This window comes from Rhinatrema bivittatum, chromosome 10, assembly GCF_901001135.1.
Source record: "Rhinatrema bivittatum chromosome 10, aRhiBiv1.1, whole genome shotgun sequence".
NCBI classification, from domain to species: Eukaryota; Metazoa; Chordata; class Amphibia; order Gymnophiona; family Rhinatrematidae; genus Rhinatrema; species Rhinatrema bivittatum.
The window spans coordinates 588,037-605,964 of NC_042624.1; positions in this window are offsets into that span (position 1 = coordinate 588,037).

Below are 17,928 nucleotides of genomic sequence, written 5' to 3' on the forward strand. Positions count from 1 at the left end.
CCTCCTGCACTCCGGCCAGCCGATGCCAGGATTCAAAATGGTGCCGATAGTCTTTGCCCGTACTATGTCACAGGGGCTACCAATGCCATTGGTCAACCCCTGTCACATGGTAGGAGCACAAGATGGTCCCGGTGACCATGTGACAGGGGCTGACCAATGGCACCGGTAGCCCCTGTGACACAGGATATCGGCGCCATGATGAAACCAGTACCGAGGGTGTGAGTGAGTTCCCGGACCCCACCGCTGGACCACCAGGGAGTTTTGGTAAGTCTTGGGGGGGGTCAGGAGGGTGGGGGGTTTAAATTTTTATTTAGGAGGCCGAATAAAACAGAAATCTGTTAAATACGTGGGGAGTTGCGATACGTTTCGCCTCCCCACGTATTTAACAGATAGGACAAAATAAGTTGCGGATTACAAATACGTGGAAAATGGATGCACATCCCTAATAATTATAACAATGGGAGGCTAAGACAAATGATCATGATTATTGCACATTCTTTAGAGCACAACTTGACAGCAAAAGTAGAGTTAAATCTTGTCTACCATCCACATATCTATGAATTGTATTTAGAGAATTACAAAAAACATTGCATGAAAATGATCCTTAACAATCAAGGAAAAAAATAGCAAAGTCACTAGAACTGAGGAGAGGGGGAGCTACTTTACATTTAATTTTCAAAGGTATGCAGAACAGGTGCAAAGTTGCTTGGCAACAGTTATCATAATGCAATCAATTTGACTTAATCATTGGGGAGAAAATAATAAAGAAAACTATTACAGTAACATTTTTCCCATCAGACTGGGTGATGTGAGGCCGGCATCATTTTGGTGCATGGCAGAATGTGTCATAGAGCATAATGTTGCTGGCCTCAGGTTAATCAGTGATCATTTTGAAAACCAACAATGATGGGGCAGGATTGATTGGGGGATCTCTCCCGCTATTTGAAGACCTATAGATGGGGTACGTAGAGATATGGAAAGGTACAGGGGATTGCAAGGGATGGCATCAAATTGGAGTGCCTGGATTTATTTTGGCTGTGGCTGGCTGCCTTTCCAATTTCCAATGAATGCATATCCCTAAAAGCTAGCCATATTTCCCTCATGATGAGTCTTCCCAGTAATACGGTTCGACCACTGCAACTACTACAGAATTCTTCCTCCAGAGTATTGACTGAGGGTACTAAATATGACCATATAACACCTGTTTCAAGCATATGCCATTGATTACCAGTTCAATTTAGAATTAAATACAAAGTACTGATCCTACTCCAAATGGCAATTTACAGTCATGAAACCTTGTCTCTTGGCGCCGTGCTTCATATGTATACTCCTCAATGTAATTTGAGGTCATCAAATAAAGGACTTCTGGTAGTCTCCATGGTTTATCAAGCACACTTGGGTGAAGTAACGAATCGTGCAATATCAGCTGCTGGTTCAATTTTTTGGATGGTCATACCTGAGCAATTTAGGACAATGACTGATCCCAAAGCCATTAAGAAAGAATTAAAAAGCTTGGCAGTTCCAACAAGCTTCAGGGTATCAAATTCTTGAACGTACATGTTTTTACTTATGGCCCATTGCTGTGGCATGAACTGCAACGATTAACATTTGATTGTACAGGTTATGTTCCTGTTCTTTATATTGTGTATATAATTGTATATATGTATGCATGCGAATATTGTGAACTGCCACAAACTTTGGAGTACGTGATAAAGAAATAATTTTGAATAAATAAATAAAACAACTGTTAGCAGATATAAAACAAATTTAAGAAAATGTTTTTTTTGTTCAGTCAATGCTCAATTGAGCTGGCTTGTTACGGCGGTTACTACCCCAAACCAAATAAGCCTGATACTTCACCTTCAATGCATATACAGCATAGTTCTCTGCTTCAACGACAGGGGAGAAGAAAAAAGGGTTCGCACTCACAAAGCGGGGAGTAGCTGGCTTGTTACGGCGGTTACTACCCCAACCAAATGTGTCTGATACTTCACTTTCGATGCATATCCAGCATGGCTCTCTGCTTCAACGGCATGGGAGAAGACTGATACATCACGCATTTCCAGCATAGCTCCCTGCTTCAACAGCAGGGGAGAAGAAAAACAACCAATAAGGACTGTATAACATAGTCTGGGTAAAACAAATAAGCATGGGTGTAGCTTGCTTATTGCGGCGGTTACTACCCCTACTACCCCTAACTAATCAAGCTAGATATTTCAATGGTGGGGGAGGAAGGTAAATAGAACCAAGAGCTAAGAGAAACAGATAAGTATGAGAGAAAAAATGTGTGAAGCTTGCTGGGCAGACTGGATGGGCCGTTTGGTCTTCTTCTGCTGTCATTTCTATGTTTCTATGTTTCTATTACTGGAGGATATTATCAAGGCTAATATTATATGTTTCCCTATTCTACATTTGAAACTGTCGGTATAATTTTATTTTACTTAACCTTTATCATTTTTCTTTATGGGTAGATGTTCTATAGCACAGGAGAAGCTTTGATATGTTATTTTTTTTAAGTAATATTATGGCCTTGAATATATAAGCCTGAGTTCTGACTTTGGAGGAATATTTGGGAGATTCTGGAGAGAGGGTCTCATGAGATTTCTAGAGGAAGGAGCAGAACCCATCCTAGGTTCTGGGTATATTCCTTAAGGCCTGCTGGTTCTTCTCTTGTACTCTAGGTTTATTATAGAATGGATTAAATAAAGAGTGACTCTTGCATATCTCACTCAATATCACTGTGTGCCCCATGACATTCAGTGTTTATGGCAATTGGAAATTCTGTGATGCATCCTGCAATAAGTGAAAATGAATGCTGTACAAATTGAGACTAATAATAACTGGTCCAAGTTAATCTCATGACGTTTGGCCTAGTCCATGGCTTCCAAGATCTGTTTTGGTGACCGTACAACCAGCTGGGTCTTCAGAATATCTAGAATGAATACACAAGATTAATTTACAAATACTGGAGATCCAACACATACAAACTTATTTCATGCAAATTCATTATAGAAATCCTGAAAACCCAATTGGCCTTGGGGTCATTAGGGCAGGTTTGGGAAACCATGGCTTAGTCACAAAATTATGACTGTCTTTGCTTAGGGAAATGACTTCTAAACTACCGGTTTCTACATTCTGAAGGAAGACTTTGAGGTTCTGTGGTTAGAACTACCACACAACTCAATGAATGATTTTGCAATCTCTGAAGTAAAATCTTATGAAGAATTAAGCCTTTATCTGGTGTAATCTAGTTTAAGTGAGCTTAAGTGACCAAAAGGAAATAAACGTGATGAAGTAATTTACTATAAATTTACAATTATTGAATTTGGGAATGAATGTAAAAATTACAAATTGTTGTAAGGTCATCATCAACTATCTTGAAATATAATTGCAAAGATCCTCCTTGGAATCCAAGCTTAAAATAAGTCAATAAAAGATTAACTTTTACTTTTGATAATTTTGTTTTGTATATTTAAGGTTATTGACCTATCAATGCTTAGGAAAAATATGCAAATTAACAATATCTAGGACTGATACTGATTACTGCTGCTGCTCACAAATTTCAAACTCTTTAGGACAGTCAGATGAATCCAGAACAAGTGAGTTATGCATTCCTACCAGCAGATGGAGACGGAGTAAACTGATGTCACAGTATATATATTCCCCTGCAGTTACATCAGCCTGCCAGTATTCTTTTCAAAAACATCTGTGGACAGACTAGCAAAAATCTTGATGAAAAACAGATAACCATTGCAACACTTAGTCAACAGGCTACATTGAGCTCAGACAAGAATGTAATAACTCTAATCTAGAGATTGGAATGACACTTACCAGTAAGCCCTGTAACATGACGGCACACAGGAGGATCATAATGCGATCATAGGGAAGCCAAGGGAGAGAAGCTGGATTCATCTGATAGTCCTAATGAAAAGGGAATGATCAGGTAAGTAGTAATTTCTCATTTCTTAGTGACCAGTCAGATGAATCCAGAACAAGTGGGATGTACCCAAGCTACTCCCGAATAGGGCGGAGGACTGCCCGCAGTCCAGTCAAAACTGCACATGCAAAGGCTGTATCCTCCCTGGCTTGCACATCCAGACAATAATACCTGGAAAGGTGTGTAAGGAGAACCAAGTCACAGCTCGGCAAATGTCTATGGGAGACAACAATCTAATTTCTGCCCATGACACTCTCTGAGCTCAAGTGGAATGGGGCCAAACGTGACTAGGAAACGGCTTCCCAGCATCCATGTATGAGGTTGAGAGTATCTCCTAAATCCAGTGAGCTATTGTAGCCTGCAAGACTGGCTCTCCTTTTCTAGTACCACCATGGAGGACAAATAGGCAATCTGACCTATGCATAGTCTCAGTGACCTCCTGACAAGATGTCCCTTGACATCCAAGGGTCGCAACAAAAAGGAAGAGAACTGCGATCCTCATACCAGGCCCCTCTAAATCCACACATAGGCCAAGGAAGTGGAGTACTTTCTATCTCTTAGCAAGGCAGAGATCACTGTCACAGAGTATCCACGTTTCAGCAAGCGAGCCTTATCCAGAGCCATACCGTAAGACAAAATTGATTTGGATCTTCGTGGGCAGGCCCCTGTTGCAACAGGTTCTTGTGTGCCGGAAGTTGAAGAAGTGAGTCCACTAGGAGCCTCCACATATCTGCATGCCATGGTCTCCTGGGCAACTCTGGAACAAACAAGAGTACCATCCCTCTATGGCATTCAATCCTTCAAATCAATCTGCCCAACATGGACCATGGAGGAAAGGCATACATCAACTTGTCTTCCGGCCACTCCTGTACTAGGGCATCGATCCTCAATTACCTCAGATCTCTTCTGTGGCTGAAGAATCGCGAAATTACTCAGTGCGCAATTTCGCCAACAGGTCCAGGAATGAAAGACCCCAGTGATCCCAAATCAGCCAAAACTCCTCATCTGACAACACCCACTCTCCTGGGTCCAGATTCTCCCTGCTGAGAAAGTCTGCTTTTATGATCTCTTAGCCTGCAATGTGCAAGGGTGAGATCATCTGGAAATGCACCTCTTCCCATTCCATAAGCTGATCTATTTTCTGCGACACTTGCTGGCTCTTGGTACCTCCCTACTGATTGATTTAAGCCACTGTCTGACATTATGTGGACTGAGCGACCCTGCAGCCTGTTGCCAAACTGTAAACATGCCACCGGGAATGCCCTGGCCTCCAGGCAATTGATGTTCCAGAGAGACTCTCTGCACTCCAGTGCCCTTGTGCCATCAGCTCCTGACAGTGAGCTCCCCAACCAAGGATTCTCGCATCCCTCACTCGCATCCCTCACTCCGCTACTTCCTCCCACCCCACCTTCCCCCCTCCCTTCCCTCATCCCCCCCACCTCTATTCCTAAATTACCTAACCAACAAGTCCCTAATCCTAAATTTATTTTATCAACAACACATTCATGTACATATGTTATTTTCTATAACCTTTTGTTATATCCTATAACCTTTTGTTCCATGTACCACTGTTATAATATGTTATAGTTGGTTTTTGTTTTTTTTTTGGTTACCATGTTATAATGTAAAATAGGGCGGACTACGCCCTATTCTCTTGGTTATCTGGAAACCGATGTGATATCTCGATTGAATGTCGGTATATAAAAGAAATAAATAATAATAATAATAATCCATTGTCAGGACTATCCAGTCCAGAGGGGATAACAAAACTTCCTTCTATAGACTATCTGCCTGCAGCCACCACTGCAGTTGGGAGAAGACTTCCATCGGCAGGTGCAGCTGAATCGAATAGTCCTAAGACTGCAGATTCCACTGAGACAGCAGGAAGTGCTGAAGAAGAAGCAAATGTGCCCCTGCCCATAGGCACCACTTCCAGGGTCGCTGCCATTAAGCCAAGGATCTGCAGGTAAAACCATACGGTCGGGCGCAGAGTGTTCAAAAACAGACGGAATTGAGCTAGCAACTTCTGGATTTGAGCTTCCAGCAAGAACACCTTGGCCTGCTTTGTGTCGAACTGAACCCCCAGGTATTCCAGCGACTGAGTAGGCTAAAGACTGCTCTTAGCTAAATTCACCACCCGGTGGAGCTCCCGCAAAAGGGAAATCACCTTGCAAATTACGAAGCAGCTCTCTTCCAGCGACTTCACTGGAATCAGCCAGTCATCTAAATACGGATGTATTAGGAGTCCATCCTTTCTCAACTCTGCCACAACTGCCACCATTACTGTTGAACAGGTTCTAGGAGCGGTGGCCAGACCAAGGGCAGCACCTGAAACTGAAAGTGGCATCCCAGAACTGCAAACCGCAGGAAGTGTTGATGTTCTAGTCAAATGAGAATGTGAAGATACGCCTCTGACAGATCCAGAGAAGTAAGCAATTCCCCCGACTGCACAGCCATTATCACTGAGCATAATGTCTTCATGTGAAAATGCTTCACTCGCAGATGATTGACATCTGACTCTTCCAGGTTAAAGCACCTATTAAGCATTTAACCGTACACCCTACGGTAACACTTTATATTTCTCCTGCCTTATCTTCCTTCCAGCTTGTCGCAAGCTTCCAAGTTCTCTTTCCCTGTTGATTGTAACTTTGACTTATTCCCTCCTATTGTTTAGCTCTCGTTTACTTGAATTGTTACTCCAGTTATTCCCTGTTAAATGTAAACCGATCCGATATGGTTATTACTATGAAGGTCGGTATAAAAAACTGTTAAATAAATAAATAAAATCTTTGAGGTCCAGGATGGGATGAAAAGAACCCTCTTTCCTTGGCACATTGAAATGGAAAATCGCCCCATATTTTCTTAAGACGTGGGTACTAGGACCACAGCCCTCATACTGAGGAGCCTTTCCAATAGTTTCCATTGCCTATTTTTGTTTTGTGTGGGGAGTGGCAGGGAGACACTATGAACATGTTCCAAGGAACACAGCAAAACCCCACCAGATATTCCTCTCATATCACCCCCAGGACTGACTGATTCAATGTGATTTTGACTCACCTCTGAGAAAGAGGCGTTCCCTTATCTCCTATTCCTGGGGTGGGTCAGAAAACCTTCATTGGGAGGCTCAGGAGGTTCCAGTACCTGAGCCTGCACCTCTTCTTGGTTGTCAGGGTCGAAAGGACTGAGACCCACTGAAGGGTCGAATCCTCTGAAGATCGCTCCTCTACAGGATCGAAAATGCTTGGATCCTCTAGCATGCCCTCTCTTGTGAAGGGAGCGCTGTGCCTGCTTCTTATCCTCCGGCAAATGAGGAACTGGAGATTTGCCCCACTTACTGGCCAGTTTCTCCAACTTGCAACCAAACATAAGCGAGCTATTAAGGGGCAATTTGGTGAGGTTAGCCTTGGAGGTCATATCAGCTGACCAATTTCTCAACCATAACTGATGCCTGGCCACTACTATTGAAGCTACCCCTCTGGCTGAAGTGCAGACCAAATCACAGCCCGCCTCCAACAAGAAGGCAGCAGCTGGTTCCACAACTGCCCTGGAGTTTACCCCCAGAGTCATCAACCTCCTGGGAGAGAAGCAAACAAGAGTGAGCTACCAAGGAACAACAAGAAGTGATTTTAATTTTATTTATTTATTTATTTATTTATTTGTTGAATTTTATATACCGTCATTCGGTAAAGCCATCATAACAGTTTACAAAATTTAAATTGTAACTCTCTTAACAATTGTGGAAAAGGTATAACAATGTGCATATTAAACAGAGGTTAAACATTTCAAGTCCAGAAAGTATCATTATGTGGGAGGAGGAGGGATTGTTTGTTCTTGTTGGAGAGAAGTTATTTTGAGGTTTTTGGATGAAAGTTCGATTGGGAGTTAGGATGTTCAGAAGTATGAAGGTCAGTGTAGAATTTGCGAAACAGCAATGTTTTAAGGTCTTTTTTGAACGTTTTGAGGTTGGGTTGGATTCTCAGATCTTTAGGTAGGGAGTTCCAAAATTTAGGGGAGGCAATGGAAAAGGCTCTGTCTCTTGTTGTTGTTAGATGCGCATCTCTGATGGGGGGATGTTTAAGCATCCTGAGTTGTTTGAACATAGGTTTCTTTGAGGATTCTGGGGGGTTATGTTTAAGCCATTTAGTCCTTGATGATCATTGTTTAGAATTTTATGAATGATGATCATTTATTTGTGTTTGATGAGTGCTTTAATTGGGAGCCAATGAAGTGAGATCAATATGGGCGTTATGTGTTCATTTCTTTTTGTTCCTGTCAGAACTCTGGTTGCTGAGTTCTGCAGAATCTGGAGTGGTTTGAGGTTTGAATAAGGTATTCCAATTAGTAAGGAGTTGCAGTAGTTGAAGGTGGAGAAAATGAGTAGTTGTAAGACCGTTCTGAAATCATAAGGGTTAAAAAACGGTTTTAAGTGTCTTAGGGTTAGAAGTCTGTGATATTTTAAAGGTAATAGCCACTAGGGATGTGAATCGTGTGCCCGATCGTCTTAACGATTGGGTTCGGCTGGAGGGAGAAAAAAATCTGATCAGTGGAGATGTGAATCGGAATCGGTTCCAATTCACATCGTTAATTTTGTTTTTGGTGAGGCCCGACCCTTTAAAATTGACCCCTTGCCTTCCCCCCACCCTCCTGAACCCCCCTAAACTTTTTACGAGTACCTGGTGGTCCAGTGGGGGCGAGGGGACCGATCTCCCGCTCTCGGGCCATCGGCTGCCATTTGGCTGCCACTCAAAAATGGCGCCAATGGCCCGATAAAAAAAAAACCCACTTGACCCTTTAAAAATGATCCCTTAGCTTTCCCCACCCTCCCGATCCCCCCAAAACATTTTAAAATTACCTGGTGGTCCAGTGGTGGTCCCAGGAGCGATCTCCTGTTCTCGGGCCGTCGGCTGCCACTCATAACGATGGCGCCGATGGCCCTTTGCCCTTACCATGTGACAGGGTATCCGCACTGGATGGCTGGCGCCATCCAGTGCTCCTACCATGTGACAGGGGCCGGCCAATGGCACGGATACCCTGTCACATGGTAAGGGCAAAGGGCCATCGGCGCCATCTTTATGAGTGGCAGCCGACGGCCCGAGAACGGGAGATTGCTCCCGGGACCACCACTGGACCACCTGGTAATTTTAAAATGTTTTGGGGGGATTGGGAGGGTGGGGGAAGCTAAGGGGTCATTTTTAAAGGGTCGGGTGGGTTTTTTTTTTTTATCGGGCCATCGGTGCCATTTTTGAGTGGCAGCCAAAATGGCGCTGATGGCCCGAGAGCAGGAGATCGGTCCCCGCACTCCCACTGGACCACCAGGTACTCGTAAAAAGTTTTTGGGGGGTTTGGGAGGGTGGGGGAAGGTAAAGAATTAGTTTTATAGGGTCGGGGTGGGTTTAGGGGTTGTTTTGGTGTGCCGGTTTTCCCGCCCTCCCCCCAAATAATTCCCGTTAGTGGACACTAATGGGAGTAACGATTTTTCAAGATAAATCGGGAAAATTTCTATTGTATCGCGCACTCTAATGACTTTTGACAATTTAAAAAATATACGATGATTTTTTTAAATCGTCAAAAAACGATTCACATCCCTAATAGCCACTGCTTCATATGTTCGCTTAAGGATAGTCTCAATCTTTTTAGCATGATCATCCTTCAATGCCGCTTCTCCTTTCACGGGAATAATGATCTGCTTGGAGACTGCACACACAAGTGTATTTCCACCTTGGGAAAAGCATAAGCGCTCTCTTACCACTGGATCCAGAGGATACAGGCCTTCCAAAATCTGACCCCCTTTGAAAATAGCCTCTGGGGAGCCTCTCAAGATCAATTAATTCTTGAATGGCCTCCATCACGAGGAAAAAACAAGAGACCTTACGCAAGGAAACCAAAATGGGATTTCTCTTTGGCTTAGACACTGAATCTGCCCCAGGAGCTCCAAGCAATTTTCAAGGTCTGGTAAATCAGAGCTGGCAGTTCATCTCTATGAAAGAACTGCAACATAGTTCCATATGGATCTAATCCAGGGAATCTTTAGCATTCTCAAGAGAGGCAGGATCGGCGTCATCATGTGTGATGTCCTGATCTCCATCCAGAGGACCCACTGCTGCTCCAGGAGTACTCCGACGCCAAACAAAAAATCCAGGCAAGGTTTCTCTCTGCACCTCTGCTCTAGCAGCATGGGACAGGGCAGAGGACTGCGCCTGAAGAAAGGACTGCAACCCCTGGAAAAAGTCTACCCATGAAAAAGTAGGAGCATCCAGACTGGGAGGGAGCTGAGGTGTACTCACTGAGCTACCTTCCCCTGCTGAGCAACCAGTTAGGTAAGTTCCAAAATCAGGCGCCCTACCTGAATCATTTTTACCCAGACCCAGATCTGTCTGGGAAGAACCAGGCTTAGTGAAATCAAAGGAAAACAGTTCACCCTGAGCCTCCAAAAGCACTAGCACAAATCAGCAGGTGCTCCTGGCTGAGATGCTCGTTATAACAAGCAGTGCAAAGAGAAAGACACTTAGGCTTCTTAGGCACAGGCACCATGATGGCTGACAATGCGCTGAGTGGTGGCCAGAGGCATGCATCTAGCTCTTTTTTTTTTTTAAGATAGGCGCTCTACTAGGCACCTAGAAATTATGCGTCCAACACTTTGGCGCACACATCTAGTTGCTTATCTAGGTGGCCAAACATTAAGCAAAAAAAAAAAAGTAAGCACATGATACCACTTCTGCGCATAGCAATACACGTCGCTTAACATGGGTGCACAACCTGAACATACAGAGAGATACACACGCCGGACCAACAAGCCTGTAGAGGGGAGTTTTAGCATGTGAAAAGCTGATATGGTCTACCATACGACGCTCAGTGAAAAGCCTTGGAGCGGGGTCTAGCCTAAGGAGGCAGCTCAACCCACCAGGCTGCCCACTTCCCTCGACCTCCCATGGAGCAGAATGAACGTCAGATCGGCGCGCTGAGCATGGAGACCAGGGAAAGAGGAAACCCTGTTCAACAAAAAAACCTCCTGCTAAGTCTATGTATCTATCTTTTTTTTTTTTTTTTAACTTAATGGAGCTCAGCTGTACCTGACTGAGCACAGAGATTGTCTCCAGCTGCGGGGGGATAGGGCATATGCTGCCACTGCTGAGGTCAGCTTCTTACACCTTCTGCCTTTCAGCTGCTCAAGCAGCTAAGTCCATGCCAGCAAAATCAGCTACTGAACTAAGGCACACATCTGAGGGACCAAAGAAATCACCTCAGGAATTCTCAACTGGGGAGGGACTATTTGGTATCACCGCAGGAGAGCGGGGAGAATTTTAACCTTAATTCTCCTTTATTTTAAAATGAAGCAATCCTCAGTGGGGAGATGCACGTCTACCATCTGCTGGAGACGGAGAATACTGGCAGGCTGACATAACTGCAGGGGTGTGACGTCAATTAACTCCGTATCCATCTGCTGGTAGGAATGCATAACCCACTTGTTCTGGATTCATCTGACTGGATGCTAAGAAATCATTTATTTAATCCAATGTCCTTGCCCTCTAATTTATATTGGCTGTACATCAAGGAAAGTCAGAACTTGCTTAATAGAATATCGTCGTCATCTTAATACAGCAAATATACATGCTCCCATAGTCCAACACTGCAAAGGAAATCAACATGCATTCTTGATCTACATTGGACCATCTTGGAACAGATTCAACCCATCATCACGGGGAGGCAACAGTCAGAACGGCAGTTTTGCTGCCATACTGGATCAACTCCAGTGTTTGTTCAATGTCTGATAGGTAAGAATTAGAGGCATCATCCTTGACATTTTCATAAAGATTCTTTTACTTTGCCTTGACTAATTGTGTGTTTCCCCCGGAACTCTTAAGATGTAGTGCTTTTTGTTTCCTACAGTAATTTTTTTAAATAGATGTTTCTCCCTGATCCCACACCTTATTTTGTTTCAGTTTAGATTTTGATATTAGCCCACATGTGAACACATTTATTTATTTATTTATTTTTAGTTTTTATAAACCGACGTTCCTATATAAAATACATATCACACCGGTGTACAGTGAAATAAAACTGTCGCCACATGGGCGGCTTACATTATAACAAATAACGTTTTAAATAACATTATAAATACATTTAACATTTTAACAGATAACATAAAGATTAGAGGAGATTAGGGGAGATTACAGTAAACAATCGGGGTTGATTAAGATTCAATGATGAGCTCTTCAAGAACTTATGGACAAGTGGGTCTGGTCAAAGGCTAAACTGATATAGTATTAGCTCATCCTGCTCTTAGTTCTCCGGGAAAGCTTGTGTGAAGAACCAAGTCTTTAGTTTCTTTTTGAATGTATTATGGCAGGATTCAAGGCGAAGGTCTGGAGGGAGTGAATTCCAGAGTGTGGGGCCCGCTGTGGATATTGCGCGTTTCCTTAGTGAGGTTTTTGCCGGCTGGGTGATTAGCAGGTTCTTGTATGCGCTTCTGGTTGGTTTCTTGGAAGTATGTAGTTGGAGTTGGTAAGTTAAGTTGAGAGGCACGATGTTGTGAAGGGCTTTGTGTATCATCATAATGGTTTTGAAGTGAATCCTGTATTTAATCGGTAGCCAATGGAGCTGCTGAAGGATGGGGGTGATATGTTCCCTTTTTTTGGTGTTTGAGAGAATTCTGGCCGTGGCGTTCATTACCATCTGGAGTGGTTTGGTGGTGCAGGTGGGAAGTCCCAGAAGGAGAGAATTGCAGTAGTCCAGTTTTGGGAGTATGATGGCCTGTAGGACCAGGCGGAAGTCTCTGTAGTTTAGTAGTGGTTTTAGTTTCTTTAGTGTCTGCAATTTAAAGAAGCATTCTTTCGTGGTGTTATTTACGAACTTGTTGAGGTTGAATCTGTTGTCCAGCAGTACACCCAGGTCTCTTACTTGTGGGGCGGAAGAAGTGACTGGACCTTGGCTAGCCGTTGGAGCGATGGGTGGAGAGTGATTTTCAGGAGCTATGAGTAGGATTTCTGTTTTGTTCGTGTTTAGTACCAGGTTGAGGCTGGCGAGTAGGTTATTGATTGCTGTGAGGCATTTATTCCAGTATGCCATAGTTATGTGTAGAGATTCAGCTATAGGAATGAGTATTTGAATGTCATCCGCATAAAGGAAATGTGTTAGCTTGAGATTGGTAAGTAGGTGACAGAGTGGGAGAAGATAGATATTGAAAAGTGTGGGTGACAGTGAGGATCCTTGCGGTACTCCCATCTTGGATTCTATGGGGTGAGACTCTTTGTTGTTCACTTTGACCTTGTAGAACCTGTTATCTAGAAATGATTTGAACCATTTGAACGCTGATCCTGTAATGCCTATATCTGAAAGACGCTGAAGTAGGCATGTGTGGCTCACTGTATCAAACGCTGCGGATAGATCCAGTAGAGCGAGGAGGCAGGGTTGACCTTTTTCCAGATTGAATATAATGGTGTCTGATAGTGAAGCTAGTAGGGATTCGGTGTTCCGGGTTTTACGAAAACCGAATTGGTTTGTGGTGAGGATGTTGTTATCATCGAGGAATTCTGAAAGTTGTCTATTTACAATTTTCTCCATAATTTTGGCGATCATTGGTAGGTTTGCTATAGGTCTGAAGTTGCCACATGAACACATGTGATATTAGCCCACTTTGAACACTTATCAGAATCCCCAAAACGGAGAAGGTAACTCACTTGAAACATTGCAATGCTGGATATGTATTCCAGTGGCGTCTAATTCATGCCATTGGAGCAGCAGTGCTGGTAGTTCACCAGCTGTGCTGCAAAAGATAAGTGTTTTGGATTACATTTTTTAAGGTGTTTCTATGTGCTTTCTAAAATATTTTTCAAAAAAACATTGAGTGGTCTCATATGTATGATATTATGTCTAAAAGCAAGTCATTTAAGATATTAATGTAGTACTTCAGCATGCTTATGATAGTCGTTAGATAAAGAACAATTTTTTCTTTAGTAGATTTCTTTGGATGCATTACATTGAGTGAAATATTCTTTACTTATTGTATGTGTATGTTTTTTCACTATTGAGTTTTTTGGTTCTACTATTTTCCTGCACATCTCTACCACTTCTTTATGCTGCCATATTCCTTGTCTCCCACCTCCAGGGCATTTTTTACTGCCAGATGTAGCCAGAGTGCAAAGGAATGGCTTCATTCATAGCCCCCAACTTCTACCACTTTTTTCATGTTAGCACCATTGTCCAAAACAGCTACCAGCTCTTCATTATCCTAATTATTGCTGCTAAAATCCTGGCCAGGGTATGAATGATGTCTATCATCTGTGTGCACAGTACAGCCCATCCATAGCCTGCTTTTCTACCCCCACTACAAATTCTGTGTGCCCTTCCACCAGTGTGCCATTAGGGAGAGGTGGGCATGCATTGCATTCTGGCTGCTTCAGAAGTCACTGGCAAAATGGAGTCTACTCTACTCCACCTTGGCCAGTTGAACCTGCATGCAAATACGGCATTGCTTATACATAGTGAGGATAACAGGCCTACTGAATGTTGTAATTGGGGACTGTGGTAATGGCCATGGCTTGGGAAAAAGCCAGGAGGACAGAAGTAGGCAGATTCTGGCTGGTCCCCGCATGCCAAGTTTATTTACAGACAGAAATACAGAGCACAAAAGATAAAGGCTGCTTACCTCGGCAGACTTTAAAGAAGTTCAAAAGCACCAAATGTTAATAGTATGCCTGTATTCTGGCTTCCTGCCTCTCTCCTGGGGCCCTATTAACCCTTCTTGGCCTTGACACTAATCCAGTAGTGAGGGGAGTCTCCCTCAGAATCCCTTGTGGGCTGGTTCTTAAGGAGGACTGGCCCAGATAGTAATGGCTGGTCCTTTAAGGTGTTCTGAGGGAGTTTCCTATATACTCTCTCATAGGGGAAAGAGGTACAATAGCTGCTTAAGTTCCATGTCATCTATGATAGGCATGGGCTGATCATCCAGGGCAATCATTTCCTTGGTGGACTGTACTGCCTTCCTCTTACTGTGGAACCGTGATTTGATAAAATGACCCACCTGCATGTTGGTGGCTTGCCACAGATATGGTGGTGTGGGCTGCTTGCTTGCTTGTTACCTCACTGAGTGAAGAGACTGGATTTAGGACTGGAGACAGACTTTCCCTTTTCTCTGGCTTTCCTGCTGCTGATGCTGCTTTGAATGGAAAATGAAGTCTCCAGATTAGTCCTGGTGGCCTCCCCTAAAACCAATGCTACTAGGTTTTCTTTTTCAAATGATGCTGCATACTACTTTTTGTAAGGTGGGCCCAGTATCTTTCCTTTACTGATTGCTTTACAACAGTGAATGCATTCTGCAAAATGCTGGTCCTTTCCAACACTTGTATACAGATGACCAGTGGTACTGGCTGGGGTCCTCAGTGTTGTAATACACACAAAGAGCAGACATTTTTCTTGTGAAGCAATGCTCAGACTGCTGTAGTGTGCTTTCTCTAAGTGACACACACATAAATGCTGATAGGCTGCAATGCTATTGTATATCTGCTTTCAATAAAAGTGACAAAACACATAGCTAACTCTTTCTATCTATTGAATCTGCGGCCCTTTAATGCCTGCTGATACCCTATTCTTACCTTAGAGAGACAGCAGTGTCTTCTATCACACATTGACTAAAGGCAACAACAGCCCAAGCCTAGCAGCCTATCTTCCTCACTCCTAAGTAAATCATTATAAAAAACATTTTCTGTCCCTTTAAAATAAAGAGTTATAGGAAAAAACTCCACTCTTATGAAATTCAAGAAAGAGATATACTTCAAAATGGTGACTGGCTCAAACTTGTTTTCAGTTTCAGGTTAAATAAAATGGAGGAAGACAATTTCTATCCATGCAGTTGGCAGCTGGGATTGGCTGTTTTTAAAAGCACTTCATCTTAATTGGCTCTGCTCCTCCTTTGTCCCTTCCCATCCTGGCCATACTCTGTCTAGCTTCAATAGGAAAAGAACATCAGTATAATGTATCTGAAAGTGAATGGAAACAAAACCTCTCATTATCGTCAAAGCCCACGTCCATTCGTTTTGTTTGGAACAAAGCGAATTGAGAGCGGCCTTTTTCAGTTCAGAGTATCCATTTGCTCCAAATAAATATGCATATCCTGAGTGTGCTCATGCTTTCCCTTTGGGAAATGGTGCAAAGTTTGTGAGAAAATGTTTTTGTGGACTTCACTTTTCAACTCCCCACAAAATTTTGAAAATTGCCCCTCCAATTTCAAATGTCTCTTGTTCCTGCATTTCTATGAATTTGCTTGGCAGTATCCTGACCTTAAGCTCAATGATACAACCGTCTGGTCCCAAACATTATTCTTCTACAGAGGTATTGCCTTGTTCTTCTTTCTAATGGGTAGTTTTGTATCTGTATATTTGTTTTCTCGTGCGTAACTTCTGTCCTGTTTTGCTAATGAGGCATTTACAGTTTTGCGGTTTTTAGCAGCTATATCTATCAAAATCCCAAGTATATAGTGCATGGAAAGCACTCTGCTAAGTGTTTTATGATTAACTAGAGACATCTGAGTAGCAGGAACTGCTTTAGTAATTGATTTTATTTGCATAATTAAGTACAGTAATCATTACAACACTATCCAAGTAATGTGTAATAAGTTGTGGGGAAATCAGAGGCTCGGGGAAACAGTGAATGTTACTTCATCTCCTGCACCATATAAGGTCAATCCTTTTCAGAGTAGTGGTTTAAAAACGTGAAGAAAACAAATATGAAATCAGTTATACAAATAATTTGTTAAATATATGTAAGAAGTAATATATGTAAGAAGTAATATTCAGGATCTCTGAATATTATTATCACTTACCATCCTCCCCAGGAAGAAATCAATGTAAAGTACCCTTACATATCCATATTTGTACAAAAACATCTTTCTCAAGGAAATTGATTGGTATCTATGTATGCATTTGTTTAAATTACATTTGATAAATCACCCAGCCCACTGTTTCAGAGTGATGTTCATTAAATACTAAGAACATAAGAACATACTTAACATTTCTATAGTGCTCCTCAACATAAGCAGCACTATATAGACAACACATGAGAGACAGTCTCTGGTCAATAGAGCTTGCATTCTATTCATGACAAACAGAATAATAACATAATTGTACCTATAAAACATAAAATGAATACATGTATGGACAATCAGTATACATAAAAAATTATATGAGATCACATGATGCGGTGAGCAGTGAGGACGTCTATACCTCGCACTCCAGGTGCCTCTCCTCTGAAAACCTCCTGACCGCCGAGGCTATTGGCGAAAACAGCCTTGTTCTAGTCCTGAATAACATCACAATTAAACTGGCAAGTAAATTGCTCGAGACATAGCCAGTCCGAGACGGCATGTCTAATCGCCTGCCGCAAAAAGAAAAAGACAAACCGGCCAAACCTGAGGTCAAGATGGCCGCCACAATGCCAGCGAGCCCTGAAAGCACAAGAAATGAGGCTATGACGGCGACAATTACATTGGCGGTTGTGGCTGCTCTGACGCCTCGTTTTGATGAAATTTCATCCCAAATCGCCGAGGTTAGAAATTCGCTAGCAGATTATAATGCATGTATGGACATGGTGGAGGGCCATGTACATGTTGTGGAAGATGATACCCTCTCGCTACAGGTGAAGATGGTGAAATTAGAGAAAACGGTAGCTGCCCAAGAATCAAAAATTGAGGACCTGGAGAATAGATTGCGATGGGCGAATTTGCGATTTGTGGGCTTTGACGAACGGATATTGGAGAATTACTTATCTAGCCTCATTGAAATCTGGCTTCTGACTGAGTTAGGCCTTCCAGAAATGGTGGGCCAGTTGAAAGTGAAACGAGCGCATCGGATTGGGACCAAACTACCGGACAGAAAGTCTCCCAGAGTAGTCGTGGCAAACATTTTAAACTATGCTCACAAGGTGCAATTAAAGGCCTACCATAAGAAGAAGGAGCTACCACATGAAGGGAAGAGGCTTTTAATTTTTCAAGATTTCTC